The sequence below is a fragment of the Tachypleus tridentatus genome, unplaced genomic scaffold, assembly GCF_004210375.1.
Source record: "Tachypleus tridentatus isolate NWPU-2018 unplaced genomic scaffold, ASM421037v1 Hic_cluster_2, whole genome shotgun sequence".
Taxonomy (NCBI): domain Eukaryota; kingdom Metazoa; phylum Arthropoda; class Merostomata; order Xiphosura; family Limulidae; genus Tachypleus; species Tachypleus tridentatus.
The window spans coordinates 25,514,249-25,540,222 of record NW_027467782.1 but is presented as its reverse complement, the minus strand read 5'-3'; the positions used below and the strand labels follow the sequence as shown (position 1 = coordinate 25,540,222).

Below are 25,974 nucleotides of genomic sequence, written 5' to 3'. Positions count from 1 at the left end.
CCATGAAAATGGAATGTAAATAGGGCATTTAAATAGAAAATCTTTTAGCTTTCTTACTTTTTAAGGGTTTACTGTGGTTCTCAGAGTTTTGATAAGACATTGAAAATATAGGGACTAAGGATTCAAAATATGGAAAAGATTATTTGTAATATCTTTTGATATTTTAAGGGAACATGCTATCATAAAATTAAGAACAGGGAATCCTAGGTGTGATTGAACTGTTCATTTACTGATTCAGCCCCTAAGGTGCCTTTCAACATGAAAATTTCAGTTAGAGTTATTCTGGTAGAAATTATTTTTACTGTACTTAATCTTTCTGAACTGTAGTTGATTATTAGAAAGAACCAAAATATTTAGAGTTGTATCACTTCACTAACATTTCTTATACAACCACAAAAAGCAAATATTTGGCTGTGAATATAGATAGTTTTTCTAAAATTTCTTTAAACACATTTTAAGGGTGTTGAGTGTTGATATAATTACTAGAACCTTCTTTATCATAAAAACTTTTGTTCTTGAGAATGATTGCATGAGAGATTGAAATGTTGTACTTCTTTATAAAATATTCCTTCTTACAATAAAAGGTGTAACTTCTAATAATCTAACAGCAGTGTTGGTATTTTGAGTATTTATCACATTTTCAAACAATTTTCCCTTTTTATGTTCTTGTTTAGAGCAGAATGACTTTATAACACCCCAATGTCAAAAGTTTCAATGAGTTATTCATGTTTTTGCACTTGTTAACAGAGTTCTTAGAATCCTTGCACTATTACCAGCAGCACAGTGTGTGAACTTTTAATGCTAGAAAATTGGTTCTGATACACATGGTTGGTAAAGCAAAGATAGCCTATTGTGTATATTTGTGCTTAATTACAAACACATAAATAATTAGAACTCAACACAAAACATTTAGTTTCTGAACAGACTTAAAAAATATACACAACAGACATAATTGAAACATAAATTAAATTTTTTTTAATTTTCTTATTCATAATTGTATGCAGTAAACAGACATCTATATTCACAAATAATATTATCCTACTAGTAAAATGTGTAAAATATTGAAATATATAGAGTTGACACTTGAATTCATGTTTGGAAAATTCCTTGTAAACAAATTTTTCAATATTTGTGTATAGTAAGAGATATGTTATCAGCTTGGTGAATAAGTATGACTTGTATAGAGATTTCTAAAGCTAACTGTCATAGAAAATTGGCTCAGCTGAGTGCAAACCTAACTGACAACTGTCTGTTATTTTCAAGTAATGTTATTATAAGGTTGATAGTGTTGTTACATTTATTAAACAACAACAAAATAAAAATCAAACTTCTTTAAAGCCTCTATTTGTATGTAATTTTCCTTTAAGTATTGTTTAAGAAAGATTTAATACCAAACTTAAAATACTGAGTAACGATGTGTGCTTGTAAACAAATTTTGTACTGTGTCTTTTTGTGTAAGTGTTAAAATTGATGTGTGGGTTAAAGATAAAAAAATTAGTTATATTTTAGTGTCTTTATTTTTCTTTCAAGTGAATAAAAAGTATTACATTTGTTCAGAAAGTGAGATAAAAAAATAACACTTTCATTTAATATATATTAATTAGAGCATAACCTACTATTTTGTAACTTTGATTTTCATCTACATATTCAGAGTAAATGAATGGATCATTGTGATATAATTTTTGAGCAACAAAATCTTTGAAAATGCAGAATAAGTTTTTCATAAACAAGTACTTGTGTTGAGCTGTACCTCATGTTTAAATGTTCTAATGCTGTGTTTTTATCACCCAGATAAATCATGATTCTAGCCTATCTAAAAGTTTACATTGGACAACACACTCCTTTCTTACATGTGGTAAAGCAGAATTTTGTATTATATCAGTGGTGTTGTGCCATGACTATCTGCACAAACAGAAACAAGCTTCAACAAGCTGGGCATTGTCTATGTGAATTGAACCATCTGCCAAGATTCTGTGATTCTGAATGTGTGAGGACACTCTTGTAAGTGAAAAGTAAGTTAATTTCTATAGTATTTAGTATCTGCTTAGTTTCATGTAACTTTAATAAGTTTAAACATTTCAAGCAACTTGCCTTTCAGTTTGTTGAAAAAATTTTGGTACCATTCAGCAATTTAACCAGCATTTATTTATTAGCATGTTAAGGTAATTAAAAAAGCAACACCAACCAAAGTGAATAGTGATATTTATATATATAGACCAAAATTTCCATGTTAGTCACACTCAGTTATTTATTGAGTCTTGGAATTTAAGATGTCTTTATTAATAATTGAGTAATTTGCTTAAGTTTAAATTATCTAAGTTTTGAATAAGGCTTAATATGAACTGAGAATGTCTTTCTATATGTATATTTTAATTTATAATACATTTTCATGTTCCCATCATTTTATAATAAGTGAATATTGTTTTTGACTTTTTTCATCTTCAGTTTAACATGTGTGAAGAATAGATGTAGATGACTTAATACAGAGAAAAGTGATGGAATGTGGAAATAAACATAATACATTGAATAGTTATATAGTTGATTCTCTGTCAGTACTGACCTCCACAAGTGCAAACAATAACTAATTTCATAAACCAATCACACTGATATAAAAATAAGTCTTGCTGGTACCTTGCCTTTGTTTTTTAAATTTTAACATTGTGCCCTCTTGTCATAATGGGGTATAAACATTGTTTAATCAAATTTAGTCAACTTATTGTAAATTTGGTAGTGAGGAAAGCTGAAGAATACTAGTAAATAAAAGGCTGTTACTGATGGAATTTTGGCAAGCTATAGTTTTAACTTTGTTGTATGCATTGATCAAACTGAAAGAAACTTAAAATTTAAAATGAATAAACGTAAGTGAAGTGTTGAGAAAAAAAGGTAAAATTCCTACATTACATGAACATGCATATCGTATCAGTCTTCTCATTTATTGGAAAAGAACTGTTATTTTGGATCGACTGAATGAAATAAGAGCTGGAAACATTAGATGATCTACGAAAGAAATGAAAATGAAAGTAATTATAAATAAAGAAAAAGGGTTGGCAAGTCAACCAGTATGTGAATGACATGTTTTTCTGAAAGTTCAGTGTATTAACTAAGTACTCACATAATCAGTGCCTTTACATATTTATGGTTTCCATGTAGAGTACCTGGTTTGAGACTATTTAAACTTTCAGAAAAGATTGATCACTTGAGTACCTTAATGAAACTGTACCCTTGTTAATTATGGAGTACCTGAGGGTCAGTGCTTGGGCTTTTGTTCTTTCATATTTACATTAATCATATTGCTAGAGGCATGTCATGAGAGTTTACTGAGTTATATTCAAAATGTAATTAAATTACTTTTATTATCATGGTAAGTAAACTTGGCAACAAAACTAAGCTTGTAAAATAAATTTGGAAATTATAGTTTTAATTTCCTAGTTTTATAAGACAACATTTAAAATGTCTTCAATTTTCCATTGTTTCCAAATTGTGATATTTGCTTTTAAGTATTTCCTCTTCTCTTATTCATTGACCACTTCTTGAAGAACTACAAAATTTGACATAAGTCGCTCATTATAATATTGTTATTACTCAGACAAAGTATAATTTTTATAGCCTTCAATCTTATTTGGTTACAGAGGTATAAACTAGAAAATCAAGCCACTTTAGCCACACCCACAATTAAGTTTTCTCTTTCACAAGTTTCCAATATTTAGTTCTCTTTGATATTTAAAACTATATACTTTTAACCAACAGAAATCCAAATATTATTTCACATAATTTTCTGTACAGGAGTTTGTTTATTTCGCTTCCAGTGCAAATTTTATTCCCACAGGAAACACATTGGCAAGTTTAGCTAAATTTGTATTGGGTCTTATTAAATAGTAAGAAAGCCAGAAAATTTTGATAGTCCTAGGTCAATATGTGCTTTTAGCATGTTATTTTGTATTCTTTGTTGTATTTTTGATTAACTAACAATCATTTAGTGCAGTGATACCATTATGATAATAGTTTTAATTAAGAGTTGATAAAAAAAAGACCCAGATATGTATTATATTTTTAGTTTTCATGTGTATTATTTATTATTATAAAGGTAAATAAAATATAAGTTTTAGATTAGGTTAAATAAATAAAAAAAACGTTTTCCTGTGATATGCTCATTAGTAACCAATGCATTACATAATTTCTTCAGGTAACGTAATTTACATGTTTACAAAGTGGTTCACAACATGTGTGGTGATATCATTAGTTAGACACAGTTTAAAGAGCAATAAAATTTAAGCATAAATATACATATATTGTTAAGGGCTTAAAGCTATTTAAGATAGTCAAATGTGTTGTGAAGTCATTCTTGAAAATAAAAAGGGCAATATGTTTTCTTTTCACGGTATATGAGGTGTAGAGTTAGAATGGGGAAAATAACATAACATGTAAAGTTTTACTGAAAAAACACACATTGAAATTCCAGTGCAATTACCCACCCTTTTCACAGTTATAGCTATTTTTCATATGATTTCCTTCTCGTGCACAGATTGTCACTCATTACTAGCTTTGAATTACTATCTAATTACACATGTATGCCACATGTGCAAATTAGCATTCAACAACTCTCCACCAGTATGAGTGTAACACATCCTTTTTCTGATATTTATATTACCACATCAACCTGCCACAATCAAGGCAGGTTATCTTAATTGCAGGGTATAACCATACATTACAAACCCTCTCAGATATTTCCAGTGTCAGTGTTTCGTCGCTCAAAGACGTCATGTTGTGGTTCTTTGAACTGTGCTCATTCATGCCCAGAATGGTTAGAAGAAAAAGAGATGCAGCATTTGAAAACGATTCATAACATTACTTATCCTGAGGCTTGAAAATTGCTATCCAGCACTTCAACTCAGATGTATTGCTGCTGCATGTCATCCCACAACTACAGTGGGAGTGCAGACAGATATCTCTGTGTCTCCAAAAGAATCATTCTCAAACCAAATGAAAAGGATTTTGACCTGCATTGTTAAAAAAGTTGATGAATTAACTTAACATCCATCTCTGTCCCTAACATACATTCCAACAAATCCCAAGATCCACTTCCTCTAGTTCTGGGTACAGGCATTTCTTTGGGTGCATCATCTTCTCTCACCACAAGATGCAAAAGGATCATTTGTTCTTGTCCCCAGTCACTGGAATCCTCTTTAAACAGCATAGACCTACCCAATCGAACCAGGGCAGGATCCATGGAGGATGACAGAACTCCCTCAAATAAAGACAGCAAAGAACAAAAGACATGGACGAAAACAGAAGGGTTCTCCACCCAACTTACCTGCACATAAGTAATAATGTCCAACTTGATACAATGGAACTGTCAAGGTTTACGTTGTAATCTGGATGACATCAAAACACAGATTGCTTCCTACCATTCTGCATGTCTTTCCTTACAGGAAATATACCAGTAACCTGCCAATACAGTTACCTTTCAGTATTTTTTTTTTGTACAGAAATGACAGGCTGTGTGATGGATGAGCACATGTAGGGGTGGCATTGTTGGTTGATTAGCATGTGCCCACCCTGTCTTTGCCACTGGATGCACTCTTGGAGTCTATTCCTATCTTGCAAGGTGTTGCTGTACACTAATGCTAGTGATAATTTATTGTTTATGCATGACACCTTGTTAAGAGGATAAAATTGGTCTCACCTGAAATCTAGTGTGTCTTTTTAAAATCATAAACTTGTATATTCTTATCCTTTGGTTTTTAGATATATCACAAGAAATCACAACACATTCATCTTTCCTGAATATTTTATGTATTTAAATGAAATCTATTTTGTCTCTTCTTTTTTTTAATGCTCTTAACATGCTTTTCATAAGTTGCCAGGTAAGTCAATCACGTATTTCAGTTGAAAACAGAGAATCTACCTAATTCTATCTAGTTTCTTTGGTTTTGTACATTTCTTGTCAACAAGCTTTTTTATTTTGTAAAATTTCAGTCATCAACATTATTTTAACTGAACTTTTCATGTTCTAAATAAAAGGAATATGTTTTAAAGTCATTTTAAATACTTTATTGTGAGAGAGAAAATGTAATGTAGATTGTATGGTCAGTAGTATGTACTTAATGGGCATTCTGTACTCAATCATACGAAATTAAATGTAGTCATGTTGTTTCGTATTCAGTCAGTGAATCAAACCACCCCACCAACTCCCCCACAAAAATTATATTTACCAAAGAGTTTTGCCTACTTCAAAGGCATCTTCACATTACAAAAGGAGAAAAGTTATAACATTTGTGAAAAGCTGTTTTACACCTAATGCAGAAAATGCTAAATCACATGTTCATTGCAAATAAAATCACTTTTTATACCCTTATTTTAAAAAAGACCAGAAAATAGAGAGAATGGCATTTCTTATTTTAAATAATTCTGGGAGAGCATGCCTCTGGATCTTCCTTAAGATATTGTGCATAAAATATGGTGTAGAGTCACAAGCCAGCACTACATAGTACACTGACAGAATTATCTCCCTGATTCATTAGTATCACCCACTTTTAAACACACTGAAAACCCTGCCTGTTGCTCTTTTCTAAAGAGATCTTAATATAACCTTTCCATCCCTGGAGTAATTTTAGTAGGTGTAGTGAGAACAATTTACAACAAATCAGTGTCATTACTCAGACAAAGCTCACACAATATTTCAAGTGAAGACCATCGAGGACCAACTAGTGACTTGAATAGAAAGATAACTTCCTCTTTTTTACTTGATAATCAGTGTAAGTTGCATCACTCGGAACAGTCCTTTATACATCATCATTCCTTCTTGTGTAAGAAGACCAAAACTGTATACTGCTTCATAAGTGTTTGGTGGATCAGAGCAATATATATTGATGATCTTTCTCATGAAGTAGTTTGATCCTTCAGGCACTTGTCACCTTGTAATTCAGAAGTTACTTTTTGTTTCATAAATGTTTAACAGAATTTGAATTAATAACGTTTTCTTTAATTATGTTTTTTATGTAAATCACTAAGATTTTCTATACTTAATCTTTTCCCATAGAAAGGGATTTTAAGATTATAAAATCTATTTATTTTATTATAATTTCTTCAATAAAGAAATATGATTTGATATAAAATTGCAGAAAGACTTGCCAACATTATGGTTAAGAATGTGACTGAAATGAGTCTGAGGTAATTAACCACCTTAATACAAAAGTTTCCAATTCCAAATAATTAGTAGTAAACTGTATTTTAACAAAAAGATTAATTATGGGCCATTGAAAAACAAACTTTATATTATGTATTATAAACATTCTCCCTGATTTTATTCCTCACTCATGTTTATAATGAACTGTAGCAAGTACATTTATGAAAAGTAATTTTTTACAGCATCCAATCAAGAGCAGTTTTCCTGATGAAGTCACTGGTGGTGTTTTATCAAAAGTGAAAAGAAAATTAGGGTTACAAGAAGTTTCCAAAATAGCAAGTGTATCTGAAGAATTTAAAAAAATGCACTTTAAACAAAAACATTCAGGCAACTGATTGTGATCCACATACATATTCCATTATCAATTAAATTATATTCTATTAAACCTGTATGTGTGCTTGGTCATTCTTACCAGTTCTGTAATCTCCATATAACCATGAAACTACATTAACCACTGAAATGTTCTAAATATACAAAGTGTATCATCATGAGTTTTGCCAAATGTTTTTGTAAAAGTTACAAGCCATTTATTAACTGAAATTATAGTTCAAGTAAATTGCTTTCATAAAACATTTATCCATTAATTTGTGAATTCTCTGTCAAGTAATTCTGTGTAAAGTGTGATTTTTCATGCTCAGAATAATTAATTGTGCTCATTTCATGGTTTTTATGTTTAATTTACCTTACTTATAATACCATCTAAATGAATATGATTTTCTTATTTTTCATAGAACTTTAATTTGCTCTCTCATCTTCACCACCATAACACCAACTGTAATGAAAGTAGTGAAACAAAGGTTGGACATACAAAATAATTGCAGATTGTGAAAATGCAATAACAATTTTTATTTTAGCACAGTCTCAGTTTTCTAAACATTTCCTGATTGGCTGCTTTTGATTTTATTACTTTACAATGCCTTTCTGACCCAATATAATGATGTAATTGTCAAATATACACAGCAGTAAAACTTAACCAACCGACTGAAATACAAAGTGTACAATGACACTGAACATCTTCAACATCCAGATCCCTTCTTCCACCTCTTGTGGAGCAGATTGAATTTTTGTTCAAAACTGAACTATTTGTCTCTTATTTAAGTTTCTGCCAGGACTTTGGCTTTGAAGATGCTGTACCCTATTCACCATCTGAGACTTCAGTCTTGAACAGGGTCTTTCCATATGTCTCCAGTACAGAGTCTGTACACTGGGTTTCACTGGTTATACTTTTTGGGAATTTACAGTCAGCCATTCTTCCCTTTGGTCTTCATATTTAGGTGAAGCTGACTGAGTTCAGTATGTCACAGATTGATGTTGCTTTTTCCATCAATCAGCCCACCACACTATGTTTTATTACCACCTCTGCCTGTTATCTTTCTCTGAGTCATTTGAGGAAGGTTGATACTTCCATTTGGTTGTACTGTTTTCATTGCCAAACATCTTTTGAACCATTCTTTCATTCCCAGTTATACAGATGGTTTAAAATCAGTTAAGTCTATTGGATCTGCCATGGTTTGTTGCAGCTAGGTGGTTTTCTACAATATCCTCTCCACAGTTTCTGTGTTCACTGTCAAGTTATGTGGTATTTCTTTTGTTCTGGATGATATTGAAGCTACACAGTACACTCACTGTTCTATTTATACCAACTCTCTTCACTCCACTGGTCAGAGAATCACTTTATGTTAATTCTCACCTTATTTTCCCAATATTCAACACTGGCTGGCCTATTTTTCTTCTATCTTCTATTCACATCCAGTTTTTCTGATTAACTGGTCATGTTGGTATTCACAGGAACAAGTTTGCTGACATTAAGTGGGTCTGTTCTGGTGCTGTCACTGCTTTGCTTGTTCTATATATGGACTACAGTACTGTATTCAAGGCTCAGCTTCTATTTCCCATATATTAGGATTGTTTCCTACATACTAAAATCACCTATATTTTTATTCATTTTTTTATTTCCTGTATATTAAATTTTGTTACCTGTATATTAATATCACCTATATTTTTATTAATTTTTCTATTTCCCATATATTAGTATTGTTTCCTATATATTTCTTCACATTATCATTTTCTGTAATTCCCATTCCTTTTTATTTTTCTATTCTGTGAAAACTGTTTTAACATTTTTTTAACTGTTGTCACTGCCATCTTTTATGTAATGCACACACTCTTTTATGTACATCTAAACATGACGGGAATGTCTTCTGTTATTATTTACATAAATGACATCAACATCTGTACTTGTAATGTGCCCTACTAATCATTGCTCTTTATTATCCTAAAAAAGAATAGTCAATCGAGTTAAGATATTTTATGTCACCTTTATTGGGTTATATGTTGCACTGATAAAGATTTAAGCACTCATTCAGTTTTACATGTTCATAAACAGTCAAAGGATTGATAGGCTAGTTTGGCCTGCTTGAAATGAATAGTGTATTTTGTTCAGTTTAAATTCTTGCTCTTGCTCAGTATGTTAGTTATTGATATTTCTTTTCCAAAAGTTTAGTGATGCATTTGAAAGCCACGCTGTGTAACACTGAATAGATTCAAAAAAGTTATTGGTATCTGAACAGATCTATTTGCCAAAATGGTTCCATCAGTCTATAGAAATACAGAGATAAAAGTTACAGTTTTCTAAATCACCTTTTGAGTATATATATAAAGATTGGCTCTACTTACTGTTAATAGGAAGATTTTGAATTTTTCATGAAACATTAAGTTATGAAGTACTTTATAAAAATGATAAACGTAGCATGAGATAGACTTAAAATTGAAATAACTTTATTTTAACTAAACATTTTAGTAAACTGAAAACATTGAAGATCTACATGTTGCATTCTTTGGAAATAAGAAGCTTTATGGCTGTCAGGTATTTACAGTGTTAAAGAGTATAATGTGCGTGGTAGAAGGAACACTCTAAATGTCCCTCTGGTGTTAATATATATAATAAACAGTTTGTGTCATGCTTCTTTGTTTTAATAGTAATGGTCTACAATTTATATCATTGTTTTGTAACAAAACTACCAATTGATATTGTCAGGTCAACTATGGTATTTATGTTGTGAATGTTTCATACATTTATTGGTTTGTTTTTTATTCTTGTCAACTTTGGTGATACAACAAAACAATTTAATTCAGAAATTATTTAGATTTAGAATTGATATTTTGTCTTTATTGAGCTGAGAGTAAGTTATTGCACAGTACATTTTTAAGCTTAATTATAAAACAAATAATACCCTAGGCTCACTTATTGCACCATAATAAGTTAGATAGCATTTTATTTATATTTTTTTCAGTTATTTATTAACATTGAGGTACAGACAAAAGTAAGATAAAAATTACTATACCACAACTGCTGCAACCTTATGGCAGACACTAGAAACACACAGTACTATGACAATAAAAAAAAAGGGTAATGTGATTGTTACCCTGCTTTTATGGCATACTCTAATATAGTGGGAGATGCTAAAAACAAACAAACAGTAAAAAATGAAAAAGTGGCTAAATGATTGTCACTGTGCTGTACATTGATGTTGCTATAAGGTGACTGTTTTGTGGTGCTAAATAATTTGACAAAGTTGTTTACCAAACTAATGCAGAAGAGCATATGATGTTACTACTATAGAATAATTCAGTTTGTTTGTTATATATACAAAACAAATATGTCTGTAGTAATATTACACAGTAGTATAATTTGTTTGTCATTGTATAAACAGACTTTTCATCCTCTACTTACATCAGACAGTTATAGCTGGCAGCTGATTGTTACTTAATATTAAACCCATTTACGTGCTGCATATCTGAAAGCCAGTGTTCAGTTTATTTTGAAATAAATCTCACATCTCATGCTTGTAAGAAATGTTTGGTAGGATAGTCTACAAATAGGAAAAGAACTTTCAAAGATTTTTAAAAATGGGAATAATGTTTGACATGTTTCTCTAATAATTTGACACTGAAAGAAGTTAGTTGTGCTTAACTTTTATGAAACATTTAAAATTGTGCCTTTTACTTGTCATATAAGTATGCTACTGGTTGAATTGTAATTGACTAATTAGATAAAATAATTATTAGCTATGTTGTAAAGTGCATTTTAGGCTCATAATGAATGATACATCATCAGGTTATTATGGGGTATAATTTTCAACAGTTTTTTGTACTATACATTAAATAAACCCCACTATCTGGTAGATGGTGTAGTTAAATACTTTGCCTTTGCAAAGAGGTTTTAGTGGAATAGTCCATTGCAGTTATTAATAAGGTAATATAATTTACTTTGTTTGTGTGAAGAATACATACTTCATGAAAAATATGTTAAGATCCATTTTTTTTCATAATTACAGTCATTAAATGTTGCTTTTTTTAAATATCATTCATGCTTTTTCATTTATAAATTTGACTGCTCATGGGAGAGATGTAATTAAACATTAAGGGTTTTTTTTTTCTCTCCAGCACTATACTGTTTCTGCTTCTGTTTGTTTAATTTGTTTGTTACATGAAATGCTAATTTTGAAGGTCCCAAACTTGTAGATGTTTACAGCATTAGAACTACTAGTAAACATTTGTTAATGAAGAAGAATTTTTGTAACATTACTCTTGCTACTGATTGTAAACAGAAGACTTAGTACTTGTGATTTACATATTAATTTATGTTAGTACAAGTATTGTACTATATCATGTTGTTTTTTTAATTCATGGAATACCAATTGTGAATCATATTAGATACTCAAGAGATTCAGACAAATGTAAAAAAGGTACAGAGCAATATAAAATTCTAACAAAAGATAGCCATGTTTAGATAGTGAGTAAAAAACTTTCATGTTTTGTTTTTTGTTATTTGTTGTGAAAAAAAAGTCAGAGTGGCCTTTTAACTGATATAAAACAATTTGTTAATGATAGTGCAAGTTCCCTTGCACAGGCCTTCAACAGTTACAGAGATTAGTGATAAGGGTTAACATTTTCTGTGACCATCAGTTGTCTTAAGGGTTCAAAATATTTGTAAGCTAATAACCATCATGAATGGTGGAAACTTCTGTAAGGTATCAGCCTCTGTGTTTCTTAAATGTTTTCATAAAAACTCACAGTTGTTTGCAATCCATTTTGTCAGGTTGGACTTCAATGGTCACATCATGATTCAAACTGCTTACTCTTTAATGTTCAACATTTAGTTGTTTCTTGTCCCAGCCTTTTGTATTACTTTGTTTTTACCATAGGCAATTTTTTTTCAGAATAGTATGTTACTGTGGACATGAATAATTAGTGTAAATATGTGTTTATTGCTTTGACGTTTTGAACTATGAAGTGCTTCTTTATGTTTAGTTTTACACTTCTGGAAACAGCTAAAACCATTTAACTCAATTGGGATTTTAACACTAGTTAAAAGGTTATAAAACTTGATAATATTTTCATGCTTTTGTGTTAATAATAAAAATTTATCAGAGAAACTAACTTTAAAACATAATATTTATAAGTAGATTTCAAATAAAACAAGTCAGAACTATTTTTGTGTGTGTGTGTGTGTGTGTGAAAATATTTTATTAATCATTATAAACTTATAACTGCTACAAAGAAACTGTATAACATACTTATTTTTCTGGTTGTGTCAGATGTTGATGTTTTTCAGTTTGAAGAAATCAAGTTTTGTGGAATGTTTTTTTGTTTTGTAACTAAGAAAGATATTTATCTGCACAGTACATTGTACTTTTTTTGTTTGTGGGGTACATTTTTTTTTCCACAAAATAGTTTATTGTAACTATCTGTCCATACCTTTGTCACTGAGTTTTTGGGAGATAGTTTCCAAGTTCCTTTTGTGTGCAAACCAAACAATTTCCATAAAATCAGTTTATAAATTTTTGGTAAATTTATCCTATTTTATAACACCATTTTTTTGTTTGTTGTATATAGAGCTATATTTATATGTTTATGTACACAGTATATTTATTATTTGTTTTGGTTTCTGAAAATATTGGATGGATGATTGGATAGAATACATTAAAAGTTAATTGTATACTTAGTGTTGTTTTGTTAGCTGATGTTTATTTTTAATGTTTTAAACAGTAATTTGTTTGTATTTACCAGTACTATATTATATGAAACTATATTGTTTTATCCAATAACAAACAAGCATTCTTCAATAAGATGTTGGTTGTTGTTTTTTAAGTTAAGAAATAATGTTACAGTTGTTAACAGAATGACTAGTACACAGTTTCCAAAAAATGTTTTGCAGATTGTTTTTATTATCGGCTGTGTGTGACTTACAGATATTGCTGTATAGTCACAGTTCTTTGTAGTAACATTTACTATGCAACTCTAGATACATATACTTCTCCCTCAAGTACTTTTGTCAGACATCATTTCATTTGTAGGTCATAAAAACGTGATGAATATAATCTACAGCCTTTGTTACTGTTTGTTTTTAACAACTAAAATAAGAAGACAATTTTTATGATACACTATCAAGATGTTCCTCTCATTTGATACTTCTGCTTATAATGACGTAAAATTATTTTTATGGAAGTAAACATTACAACTTTATTCAACATACATTATTATTGTGGCATTATATTTTATTTCATAACATTCAGTTTGAGATGTTTTAAGGATAGTTTGGTACAGCTGTAGCAATGTATCCTTGTCTGATACATTTTTTAGTGTTCCTCTTTCTTTTGTTCATGCAATCATATGTCCTAATGTGTTATTAAATACAGTTATTGTGAAGGAAAAAGAAAATTAATTTTATTTTTAACATGATACAGGATATTTGAATATTTTGAGTTATTTGCTTGAATCATTTCATAATGGTCATTATGAAGAATGAGGATTTAACAATCTGGATTAAACAGAAGTTTATTTATACATCGCTATTTATCTTCAGTTAAGACATTTTTACATTTTTGTGTTAGAGATTCCATCTTTTGATTTCCCATCCTATATTATAATCCTTGTACAAATTTTACAACCCTAGTCATTCCCATTTGGTGATCACGTTTGTATGTATATCTTCCCCCTTAAATAGCTGATTGGCAAATAGCAAGATTTTGCCCCAGCTGTTATTATCTTTGAAGGAAGTTCACTGAATATGGTAAATTAACATTTTTCCAGGGATATTTTTAGCATGATACAGCCATTTTCTCAAAGCTCTCTTTGCCTTCAATTGTAAATTCAAGAAGGTTTACTGTTAGTAATAGGGATAACACAAGATGAGTCTGTAAAAATATTTTATATATCAGTTTTTTTACTTCCAATAAAAAAAATTTCCATTTAAGAAAACGAGGACAGTTTCACACCAGGCCTATCGCGTTAAGGTGTGCGCTTCGTAATCTGAGGGTTGCGGGTTCACGCCCGAGTCGAGCCAAAACATGCTCGCCCTCCCAGCCGTGGGGGCGTTATAATGTGACGGTCAATCCCACTATTCGTTGGTAAAGAGTAGCCCAAGAGTTGGCGGTGGGTGGTGATGACCAGCTGCCTTCCCTCTTGTCTTACACTGCTAAATTAGTGACGGCTAGCACAGATAGCCCTCGAGTTGCTTTGTGCGAAATTCAAAAAAACAAACAAACAGTTTCACACTATTAACTCATCACCTCTTTTGTATGCCTTTTTTCAAGGAGCTTCCATTAATAAAAAATTAACTTCTCATCCTGTACCTGTAGTTCTGTCATCTAGTGTCATTTTATTTACATTTCTAATATTTTCATTGAGTTTTCTCTTTATTAGAAATTGCTACTTTACTATATTTAACATACATATTGTTTGGAAATTTTTTGTAAACTTTAAAATTTTATAAAATTATTATAAATAATAATTTTAAAAGTAGAATAGCTTATTTATATTATTTACACGTGAGAAACAACGAACGTTAACTCATAAACGATAAACTTTCAAGGCGCGTAAAGAATGCTGAACAATAGTATGTGTGTGTGTGTGTATGTACATATAAGTATATCCATGGAAAAATAAAGAAAATCAAACATAAAAAGCACATATGTACATAAAGTGCTTAAATTAAGTGTTGGTGGGAAGGAAGCAGGATGTGAGTGGAGCACTTGAATTTGAAAAAAACGTAAACCATTCGTGTATAATTTTAGATTACATGTGACTGAAATGGCCATTCTGAATTTTTATAGTTTATTGACATAATGTGTAATAATCACACAATCTCACATTTTCTTATTGTAGTAGCAGAACAAAAAGTGTATTATAGCTGTGATTGTTTCACAATTTTGGTTTGGAATGTTTGAAAACGAGTGGTGTTCAATTAGGAGGTTTTGCAGATAAAGGAAATTTGACAATTTTTAGATTATAAAATGTGTTTTAATACTTTGGTTTCATCATTTTTGTAGTTGTGATCAAGTTCACACAGTGGATCGGTTTTTTGTCAATTTTTTTCAAAGTAATTAGGAGAACTATGCAAGAGTCTATTGGCTGTGGTTTGTGTATTTGTGCATGAATTTTCACAATGTACTACGAGAGACTTTGTATGCTGCAGTAATTATTAAGTTTTGTATTGATTGTATTTTATTTATGTGTTTCAGTCCTATGTTTAACCATACTGGAAATGCATATTCGATAGTAGGTCGTATATATGTTTTGTAGATTTTTATTATGTTGTCTGGTGAGGTTCCTTGGTTTTTGCCGATTAGACTATTTGCATAATTTGTGCGTTTTCAATTTTTTTATAAATACATTATTTGCATGTTTCACCCATGTTAGTTTCGTATTGAAGGTTAAATCTTACAGGTTTGTTGTGGTCTGGAGAAGTGTTTCGCTCGTGTGTAATTTGGAAGGATCTCTTTTATGTTTTGTTTGTGAATGTAACTAATTGATTTTTGGTAAGTTTGGTTTAACACAATATTTCTGACAGTGTTCTTCTGTATTATCTAACAACAGTTGTAGATTTGTCGCTGTTACGAATTGGGTGGGAGCACTTTTCCAGACCACAACATCGGCCGCGTATTGTGATGCATACTCCACGTTTGGGTGTTTTAAGGGCATATTGATGAACAGAATAGGGCTAATTACCCCTTCTTGGGGGACACCAACCTCTGGAATAAAGGAGAAGGTTCCCCTGATGAAATAATAATCAGTGATGTCGAGAAAACTCACTTGTAGAGAAATATATGTTAAAAAGGCATCGTCAGGTTCACAAAGGATGACCGAAGAAGGTCGAAACGTTGTTCGCTCCTCAACGTAAAATATTTTCTCAACCCAAACGAGCCGTTTTTACATATATAAGGTTCCCCTGACATTTATTTTCCAACTTCTATCTTCCAGGAAGTTAGATAGCCAGGTGATCTGTGGTCTGTCTATATTTTCTAAATTCTGGTAATTTTCAAGTTATTTCTGAACAATTTGAGAGTCTATTACTGTTTATTCTTTCGAGAATTTTTCCTACACAGCTGGCCAGGCTGATTGGGGAGTAATTGTTTGGTTTACTTGCTGGTTTTCCTTTTTTATGGAACACAAAGACTATTCCTTGCTTCCAAAAAACCGGGATGTATCCAGAACTGAGTGATAAGTTAAAGATTGCTGTTATGTGTTCACACGGTCCCTGAACGCCTTTTCAAAAAGGAGAATGGCTTGTATGTCATCCTCTCCTGGTGTCTTGTCTTTTATAGATTTTATTGTTAGTTTTACTTCCTTTCCTGTTATTTGTTTGATTGTTTTTGTAATTTCACGCAAAGCTACACGAGGAATATCTGCGCTAGCCGTCCCTAATTCAGCAGTGTAAGACTAGAGGGAAAGCACTAGTCATCACTACTCACCGCCAACTCTTGGGCTACTCTTTTACCAAAGAATGGAGGGATTGATCGTAACATTATAAAGCCCCATGACTGAAAAGGCGAGCATGTTTGGTGTGACGAGAATTCGAACCCGCGACGCACAGATCGCGAGTCAAACGTCTAAACTCACCTGGGTAAATTGGTACATGCTCGCGCAAGTGTTGATTGTCATAGAAGCGCGCGAAGGTACTTTTATTACACATGCGCGCGCAGGCGCGTAAATTGGTATATGTACGCGCAAGTGCTGATTTCCGTACATGTGTGCGCAGGCGCATCAATTGTTACATGCGCACACAAGTGCAAAAAATAGTACAAGCACGCCCAAGTCCTGATTTTTGTAGAAGCGCGAACAGGTGCGAAAATAAGTGTATGCTCACGCAAGTGTTGATTTTCGTAGCAGCGTGCGCATGTGCGAAAATTGGTACATGCTCTCGCAAGTGTTGATTTTGGTACATGTGCGCGCATGTGTGTTTCAGATTTTGTTTTCTTTACTATTTACACGTGTGGATGATTGGAGTAGAGACAGTGATTTTTTCTTTCATTCAACAGATATAGATATACAAGAATTAATTTGCGACATGTTTTAGTAACTGCTGATTTTGCAACAAGATATTCTGATTCTTCGATTGTTTGTGAATGGAGTTTTTCTCCTGCTTCGTAACATAGATGAGCGTGTATCTGATTTTAAGAAAATAAATAATAATTTATTGTCTGCAGTATATTAATAAGCAATGTGAAATAGTTTTATACATATGATTCTGTTCGCTCTTTTATACAACAAAGTAACAGGTTAATGTGAATTTTATAAATCAAACGTTTTTCAATCCGCTTTTGACGGTGAGGTATGTAATTCTCTTCAGCGTCGAATAATTCCTGCAACCGATTTGCGTTTCATTTACAATGTAGGTGTGTTATACAAGGGTTCTAATGCAATATCAAAATGAAAGAACACATGAATTTATGTTGTAACAAGGTTAACATTTTCATACTTTATATAAAAAAAATTTCGAAATAATAGTATTTAGAATGTGATTCATGTGGTGAAATTATCTTATTGCTGCAATGTAAAAGCACTGAAATTTGAAATTATCTTGTTGCTGTAATGTAAAAGCACTGAATTTTTCATATTATAATTTTACCCTTCCTCTGAAACCATTATCTGGTCTGTTGTTTTCTAATTATAAACAAACTACAATTAATATTCCTTCATACTGCATGTGTATACGAATCTTCTGGCATTCCAATTCTCAGGAAGTTACACGAAATACAACTTTTGTCAGAAATAAAGTTACAATAATATTGTTCTAAAAACCATTCGGACAGTTGAATCAAAGTTCTTAATGCCAATACATACTTCAATATCTTTTCGTCAGATCAAGCCAAAAGCAAGCAATCCAAACACCCAAGGAAACATGTTGACCTAATCTGATTTATTGTTGATTTTCTTTCTTTTGAATAGTCAAACAAAACGATTCAAGAGCTATTTGCTCTGTAAATTCCTTAACTTTGAACGGAAATACTACAATGACAGCAGTCAATCAACAGTATCCACTGCCAATTGTAGTTTACTATTGTTTGATTAAAGAATGAAATTTGACCTTACTCTTGTAACACACCCATGATCCAAAAGTGTAGACTTTTTTTTTTTTTTTTATTTACATAGGTAGAAGAAGACAGATTAAGAAATATCCACGAGAATAAATCGTCCCTCTTATGTGTCCCAAATATGCAAGTCTATGGTGGTGGATTCAAGATTTGAGGCATATTTTCGTGACATACGATGAACTTTTTTTTAGAATGAATATCTCAGTATGATTTGTGATTAACTGTATGCAGCTACTTCGAAGACGACAATACTCCCATACGTCATACCTAAGATTTGAAGAAACTTGACATCTCCTTAACCACTAATTTCCATGATCTCAATCCTTTTTGATTCTGTTCATTGCAGACAAAATCTGTTGTTTGATTAACATCTTTGCTAGCCTGTACATATTAAAAAATAATTAGAAGCTTATAATAATTTTAAAGAAAGCAAAAACAATGAATCCTTGTTATTTGCTGAAATATGTGAACACCATTGTACCAAGTCACGCACCTTCGAGGAATCTACAATTTTACTAACTTCGCGCTCATGAAAAAAATAAGTACTAGCGTGCGCATCTACCAAACAAGCGCCTCATCGCACATGTATGAAAATAAGCAAGTGCACGCGCATCTAGCAATTTACGTACTAGCACGCGCATGCACCAAAATAAGCTCCTTAACACACATGTACGAAGATAAACATTTGAGTGTGCATCTATTAAAATAAGCACATGCGTGCGCATGTACCAAAGTAAGCTCCTTTGCGTGCATCTGTCAATTCATGCACATGCGCTTACATGTACAAAAATTTAGAACCTGCACGCTTATGTACCAAAATACGTATCTGCGCGAGCATTTTCCAAAATAAGCACTTTCGTGCGCATGTACTAAAATAAGCACATGCACGCTCGGATATGTATCAAAATAAGCACTTGCGTGCCCATGTACGAAAATGAGACCTCTGGGCGCATATATCAAAATAAGCACATACGATCACATCTAGCAAAATAAAAACCTGCGTGCGCATGTCCCAAAATAAGTACCTGTGCGCATGTGCTAAATCAAGCACCTATCACAAGGTGCTTGGACACAATTAATGGACTATATTAAAGAACAGAAGTAAGTGCAATAAACGAAATACAAAATAAAATTGAAAGAAAACCTACACTGAGATAAAACCAAACGATTCATAATTGACTCAACACTAGCGTGACAGAGTGGGCAGCACCCAGACGTACTGGTACCATGAAGATACAGATGCTTCCATACAGGTAAAATATTGTGAATAATGCACTAACAGAAAACCTACAGGTACAGGTCAACATGATGCAAAGCGACACGAATCCAAATATAATCCCAAGAGAGATAATGTTGCCCAGTTTAGTGAAAATGTTGAGAGACCAGTAAATGATAAAGAGAATGAGGCTACAATGACAAAACATCAAAACCACTAACCTCTCTGACAATGATGAACAGCTGGAAATACTGGAGAAAAGAGTCCAAGTACATGGGAAACAACAAGGAAAGTAGAGAGCTAAAAACCTTGAGTTCCACACCCAACGAGAAGCGAGAGAACGGACAACAGGGATTGCCATCCCAAAACAGACATTACACAGATAAGATAAACAGTAATGATAAACATTTTATCCTAATACACGGAATTTCAAGATACCCATTATCAGAAGATAAATGTAGAGAGAGCCACGAGACAAATAAGAAAATGATAAGACGATCAATAATCCATAAACAACTTTTCTCCAGGGAAATGCAACACCGACATACCGCATAAGAGGTAAGACCTGTTGATGAAGAAATTACAAATTAGGTATTATATAAGCAGGACTGGAACAAAAAACCGTTCATAATATAATGGAGAAGACAAAACATCAAACCAAAGAACGTCAAGAGAGGAAAGGAACCAAACCACAAAGCATTTTAAACAAGACTTTGCTAATGTCAAGTCAAACGGAATATTAAAGGAAGATGCGAGATGGCCCAACCATCTGGCCTTGAGAATATTCGTTTGAGCTTTACTTATCTGAGAGTAACGTCTCCATCACAGCAAGAGCAGTACCATGGAAGAAGGCCAGATGTAAAGATGTTGGCATCATGTGTATGGCTACACAAGTCCAACAGGAACCTCATGAGATAACTGGATACTTTGAAGCGTGATAAAATAAAAAAGAAACATTCTCAGTGGTCAAGGTATGCAGCAGAAGAAACAATTGGCAATCTTAACACGAACCTTGATGAAAGGAGAAATAAGGTGTCAAAATCTCATTCAACAAAAGTTTACTGGAAGCAGTAAAATAGAAAGAACAAAAATAATAAAGAAATACAGGAAGAAACCCACATCTTATCAAAGCAAACCATAAAATATAGTGGTTAACATAATTAAATGCCTCACTGTAATCATTGGAACGATTACTGCAAGGATATTCCTGTTATCAGTGTAATGAAAGAGGTCACACAGAAACATAGGTTTCACTGAATACTCCAACCACTGACACCACATGTTTGAGTAATGAGAATAAGGTTGGATGTTTTAGAGGCTCTCAAAGAAATGGACTGAGAACTAGCCATTTCACTAGCGTAGTAGGGCGCCCTCTGAAGGCAAGACGAGGAACTGTGTCCCTCCCCACAGATTTCACAACACAAAGTACATTCGTCGCCATTATGCCCAAAGTCCATATACTTCTGGCATGGAAAGTATCACAGGAACAGAAAAGATGCCCCTCACGACCAAAACGATGGAACATACCAGCGTAGTTTACCATTACTACATAACTACCAATCTTCACAAACTTTGGCACTCGACTCTTTGGACTCTTCACATCAATATTCATGCAACGAATACTTGTTTAAATGACTGGACGAGATGGATGTCACTCGTGTTCGATCTTCAACACGCGATCAAACTGAGTAAGTGTAACAGTTGCAAAGTCATGAGGTATCTCAAATGGAGAAGAATAGAAAGTCATCCTCTTTATATTCAGACTGGCAGGTCTCATAGTGATGGACGGTTTATTGTGGGAAAAACAGCCACGTTCAAATAACTTCTGGAAAACAGCAGAGGAAGACAGTGTTGCAACATATGATGCAGAATCAAAGTGCTGCAGACGTTCCATAGCTTCACCATCATGAGCAGTGTACAGAGAGCTTATAGTACCAGACTATAAAGTGTTCCCAATGAACGAAACGTCTGACAAACCGTGTCGCGCAAGGTAGGGGAGGCAGTACTCATTCCTGCCTTCCCCAGTAATAATCCAATGAAAATAGGTTTAGAGAAAAATACCTGGATATAAATGTGACAATATATAATAAAAAACCACTTTCAAGTCCAAAGAAGCCTAGAAAGTTCAACAAGGGGGCATCGAGAGGTAGGTAGGAGGGTAGGGGGACAGCTATGTTCCCGGCCCCCTTTTTGAAGTCTTCATAAATTCGTGGTACATCCATAAGCGTATAATTTTTTTTTTCTGGTGGGTGGAAGCCAGATGTGTTGACAATTTACATTTTTTGAGGCAAAGCGATTTTCCGCAGTACCGCAATATTGCGTTAAGTACATTATTAAAATACGAATGCATTACTCTTTATCCCATATTTCCTCGGGCCCCAGGACTTTAATACCCCTGACCCCCCTCGTCAGGCCTCAGTCCAACACACACGATTATCAAATACCGCACACACAATTCCAGGTTTGGCTGCAATGAAGAGTTGAAAAGAAGACGACCAGTATAGAACGCATTGCTTCGATTATTAAGAAACTGGAGTAATTAAAATGAAACATCAGTAACACAAACACAGATCATTCAGTTGATTGAATACTTCAACTGCCTAGTAGTTGCAACATTAATTTGAACATTTATTTATTGATAGAAAAATTATTTTGGAAGATATGTTCCTGCAATGAAATGTACCAAGGCCTTACGAACGAAAATTGTGTGCTTTCCTAGCGACATAAAATTAAACTATTATGAAATACGGAAAGAATATATTTTAGTTTCATTCTTAGTTTTAGGGCTTCAGTTTTATTCTGATATCCCTAACGTCTTTCTTTTACAAAATATTCTTTACCCTCTCCTCGTAATTTGAGGGTCGAGGGGTTCGGATCCCCGTCGCACACACCAAACATGATCGCCCTTTCATCCATGGAGTCATTATAATGTGACTGATAGTTTTACTATTCGTTGGTAAAATAGTAGCACAAGAGTTGGCGGTCAGTGGTGATTATTAGCTGCCTTTCCTTTAGTCTTACACTGCTATATTATGGACGGCTTGCCAAGGTAGTCTTTGTGTAGCTTTACGCGAAATTAAAAAAAAAAAACAGCACAGAGTCATCAGAGGGTGAAGTAAAGGTCTGAACTGAATCAGAAACAGAACCACCAAAATAAAGATAGACTAACATTTTATTTCACTCACATACAATTAAATTCAATAAAAATAATTCAAATAAAACTAAACAGAATCTAATATTAATACAAAGGGTAAAATCACGTTTTTAACAAAAACTATAAATCGTTGGTTATTCGTAGAATGGCCCAGCATGGCCTAGCGCGTAAGGCGTGCGACTCGTAATCCGAGGGTCGCGGGTTCGCACTCGCGTCGCACTAAACATGCTCGCCCTTTCAGCCGTGGGGGCGTTATATTGTGACGGTCAATCCCACTTTTTATTGGTAAAAAGCCCAAGAGTTGGTGGTGGGTGGTGATGACTAGGTGCCTTCCCTGTAGTCTTACACTGTTAAATTAGGGACGGCTAGCACAGATAGCCCTCGAGTAGCTTTGTGCGAAATTCAAAAACAAAATATTCGTAGAATTGCTGTAAATGTATCCAAAAACAAAATATTAGGTACAGTAAAAAGTACGTAAACAAGTAAAGTGATTGTGTAGATGGACAGTGTTTAAAACGATTTAAATCATTACGTTGATTAGCAAATTTATTTCGTTTTACATATACCTCATAGAAATTTTACGAATAACTACCATTCCATATGTTTTTATTTCCTATTTTACAAGGGTATGATCTCTAAAAAACAAACAAATGTAGTCATTACGTTTTATTTTACTCACTAGATGGCAGGTCACACACATTATCAGAGAAGATTTTCGACCTCTGTATTGATCAAAATCACAAAACACAATTACTAAATCATTAAGAGGCTATCGAGTAATAACGACATATGGTCTTGTTTCATAGCTGGAATTGTTTGTTTGTTTGTTGTTAAGCGCAAAGTGTCGCAGTGCAGTATTTGTACTCTGTCCAGCACAAAAATCGAATAAAATAATATTTTAAACCTCAGATATAACGGTTAGCCTCCAGAGCTTTGCTTGAAAAAAATATAGGGTTATATGTTTTGTCCATTGACGGACGTCTCTAATCCCAAATTTTAAGTGCACAGCCATACCGCCATTCCCTAAGGGGTGGCATTTGATTGGCTAATTAAGCAAAGTTCTAATGAACTTTCCACCGTATTTACTGAAGAGAACTTAACCTCGGATTTTGCGTTGTAAGTCTGTAATTTTACCACTGACTCACCAAGGGACCTTGTAAAGAATGTTTATTTGCAATACTTTCACAAAAAGAAAATCTTGAAAGAACATTTCATTTTTATCTGTTGTTATAAATATTAGTTGAATGCATATATTATATTTCTCGCTGGATAGTAGAAAAATATGAGGTTTATAAGGCTAAAATTCGTAGTTCCATTCCCATCGATGAACACAGAATAGATAGCCTATTGTATAGCTCTGCGATTACCAAGAAATAACTACAATAGTAGCAATAATAATACCACTATAATATTTTCACGTGTTAACATGAATGTCTGGGCAAAAGATTTCTCGTTATAGTTGGTGCGACCTCTACGCCAAAGTATTTTTTTATTGTATTGTTGATATGCGTCTCAGAATAAAGGTCTTGGAGCCTATTTGTAGTTAGGAGTGAATTATTACAATGGACAGTATGCCAAGAGTCTCTTTAGTGCCTGAAAAATATCCATAAACACCAGCAAATAGAAACTATTTTAAACGCTCGTGTTGTTGAGCACTACTGCAGGTAGGCGGCGCCAGTAAACACATCACGAAGCTTTTCTGTGGAGTAGGTGTATATATATCAGGCTTAGAAGGTGCGAGAGAGACTGCCGAATAAAGAATAACTGTGGACAAACGTTATCACAAGGGTAGGAAATCTAGTGTTCTGTGTCCACCACAACAGGTGATACACGAGTGAGGTTTATTAATCTCATGTCCTGGCCTGACATAAATTTTTAAAACAAATGATTTTCTTAATGTTAAGTAACTCCCCAGTGGCATAGGAGTACGTCTGGGTATAATACCATACATGGGATTTTATGTTTTTTAACCTTTTTGTTCTCATTTCCTTCTATTTATTTGTTTCAACAAAACGTGAATTGAAGTGCGTAGAAGTTTTGTTTTTTAAATTTTGCGCAAAGCTATTCGAGGGCTATCTGCGCTAGCCGTCCGTAATTGTGCAGTGTAAAAGTAGAGGGAAGGCAGCTAGCCCTCACCATCCACCACCAACTCTTGGGCTACTCTTTTACCAACGAACAGCGGGATTGACTGTCACATTATAACGCCCACACAGCTGTAAGGGTTAGTATATTTGGTGCGACGGGGATTCGAACGCCTTAACCCACCTGGCCATGCCGGACTTTATAGAGATTTTCTTTTCAATTAAAGTAAGTTGATATGAGCCAGTAAGTTTCGTTTGAAAACATTTAGTTAAGTATAATGGTGAAAGTTTCTTATTCCTGTCATGAACTTGTACTTCGTGTTTTATAATTAATTTGTGACTCGACTGTTATCATGCAATACACTCCAGTACATGTAAAATGACTCTTTGACATCACATTTGTTTGGAACGAAAATTCACAAGCGTTTTTGTTGCTTTTTGTGGCATAGTTTATCATCTTACGGAAGATATTTCTTAGCGTAACAATGATTTTGAAGATAAATCCACTTACTAGACTTGTTCCTTGAGGAAACCAGTCTTCCCAGTAGCACGGTGGTATGTCTGCGGACTTACAATGCTTGAAAACAAGTTTACATACTAAATGTGGGCTAAACACAGATAGCCCCTTTCCGTAGCTTCTCAGTTAATAAGAAAGAACAAATTGAACTGTTCCCCCTCCAGTGGCAGATAACGAAAATCCTAAAATACCAATTTCAACAACAATAACTTTTATGGTACTTTTAACAAATGAGTCTAATAAATAAAAGATATGTTTTCTTTCGATTTTTAGAATATTTGGAGGTCAGTGAAGGAGGAATGGTTCCTCGCTCTCCACCTTCTTCCCCAACTCAACCGTGTAGGTACACAATTGATGACCACATGCCAGGGTCATACAATTGATAGGGAGGACACTACACGTATCCTAGGCCATAGCACTATATAGTACCACGTATACCCAC

The 25,974-nt window shown here is 33.2% G+C and overlaps 1 long non-coding RNA gene across 4 annotated transcripts in view; it reads left to right on the top strand.

The window, feature by feature from the left end:
* Window positions 1-25,974, top strand: part of LOC143242904 (uncharacterized) — a 176,851-nt gene that overhangs the window by 16,949 nt on the left and 133,928 nt on the right. The window contains exons 2-3 of one of the 4 annotated variants that reach the window (XR_013023397.1): window positions 1,883-2,001; window positions 18,623-19,191. The exons of 2 other annotated variants lie outside the window; for them this stretch is intronic. This is a non-coding gene — a long non-coding RNA (uncharacterized LOC143242904). Of the gene's footprint in view, window positions 1-1,882; window positions 2,002-7,368; window positions 9,204-18,622; window positions 19,192-25,974 lie in introns of those variants that run through there. One more of the 4 variants, XR_013023389.1, reaches the window with a different exon arrangement.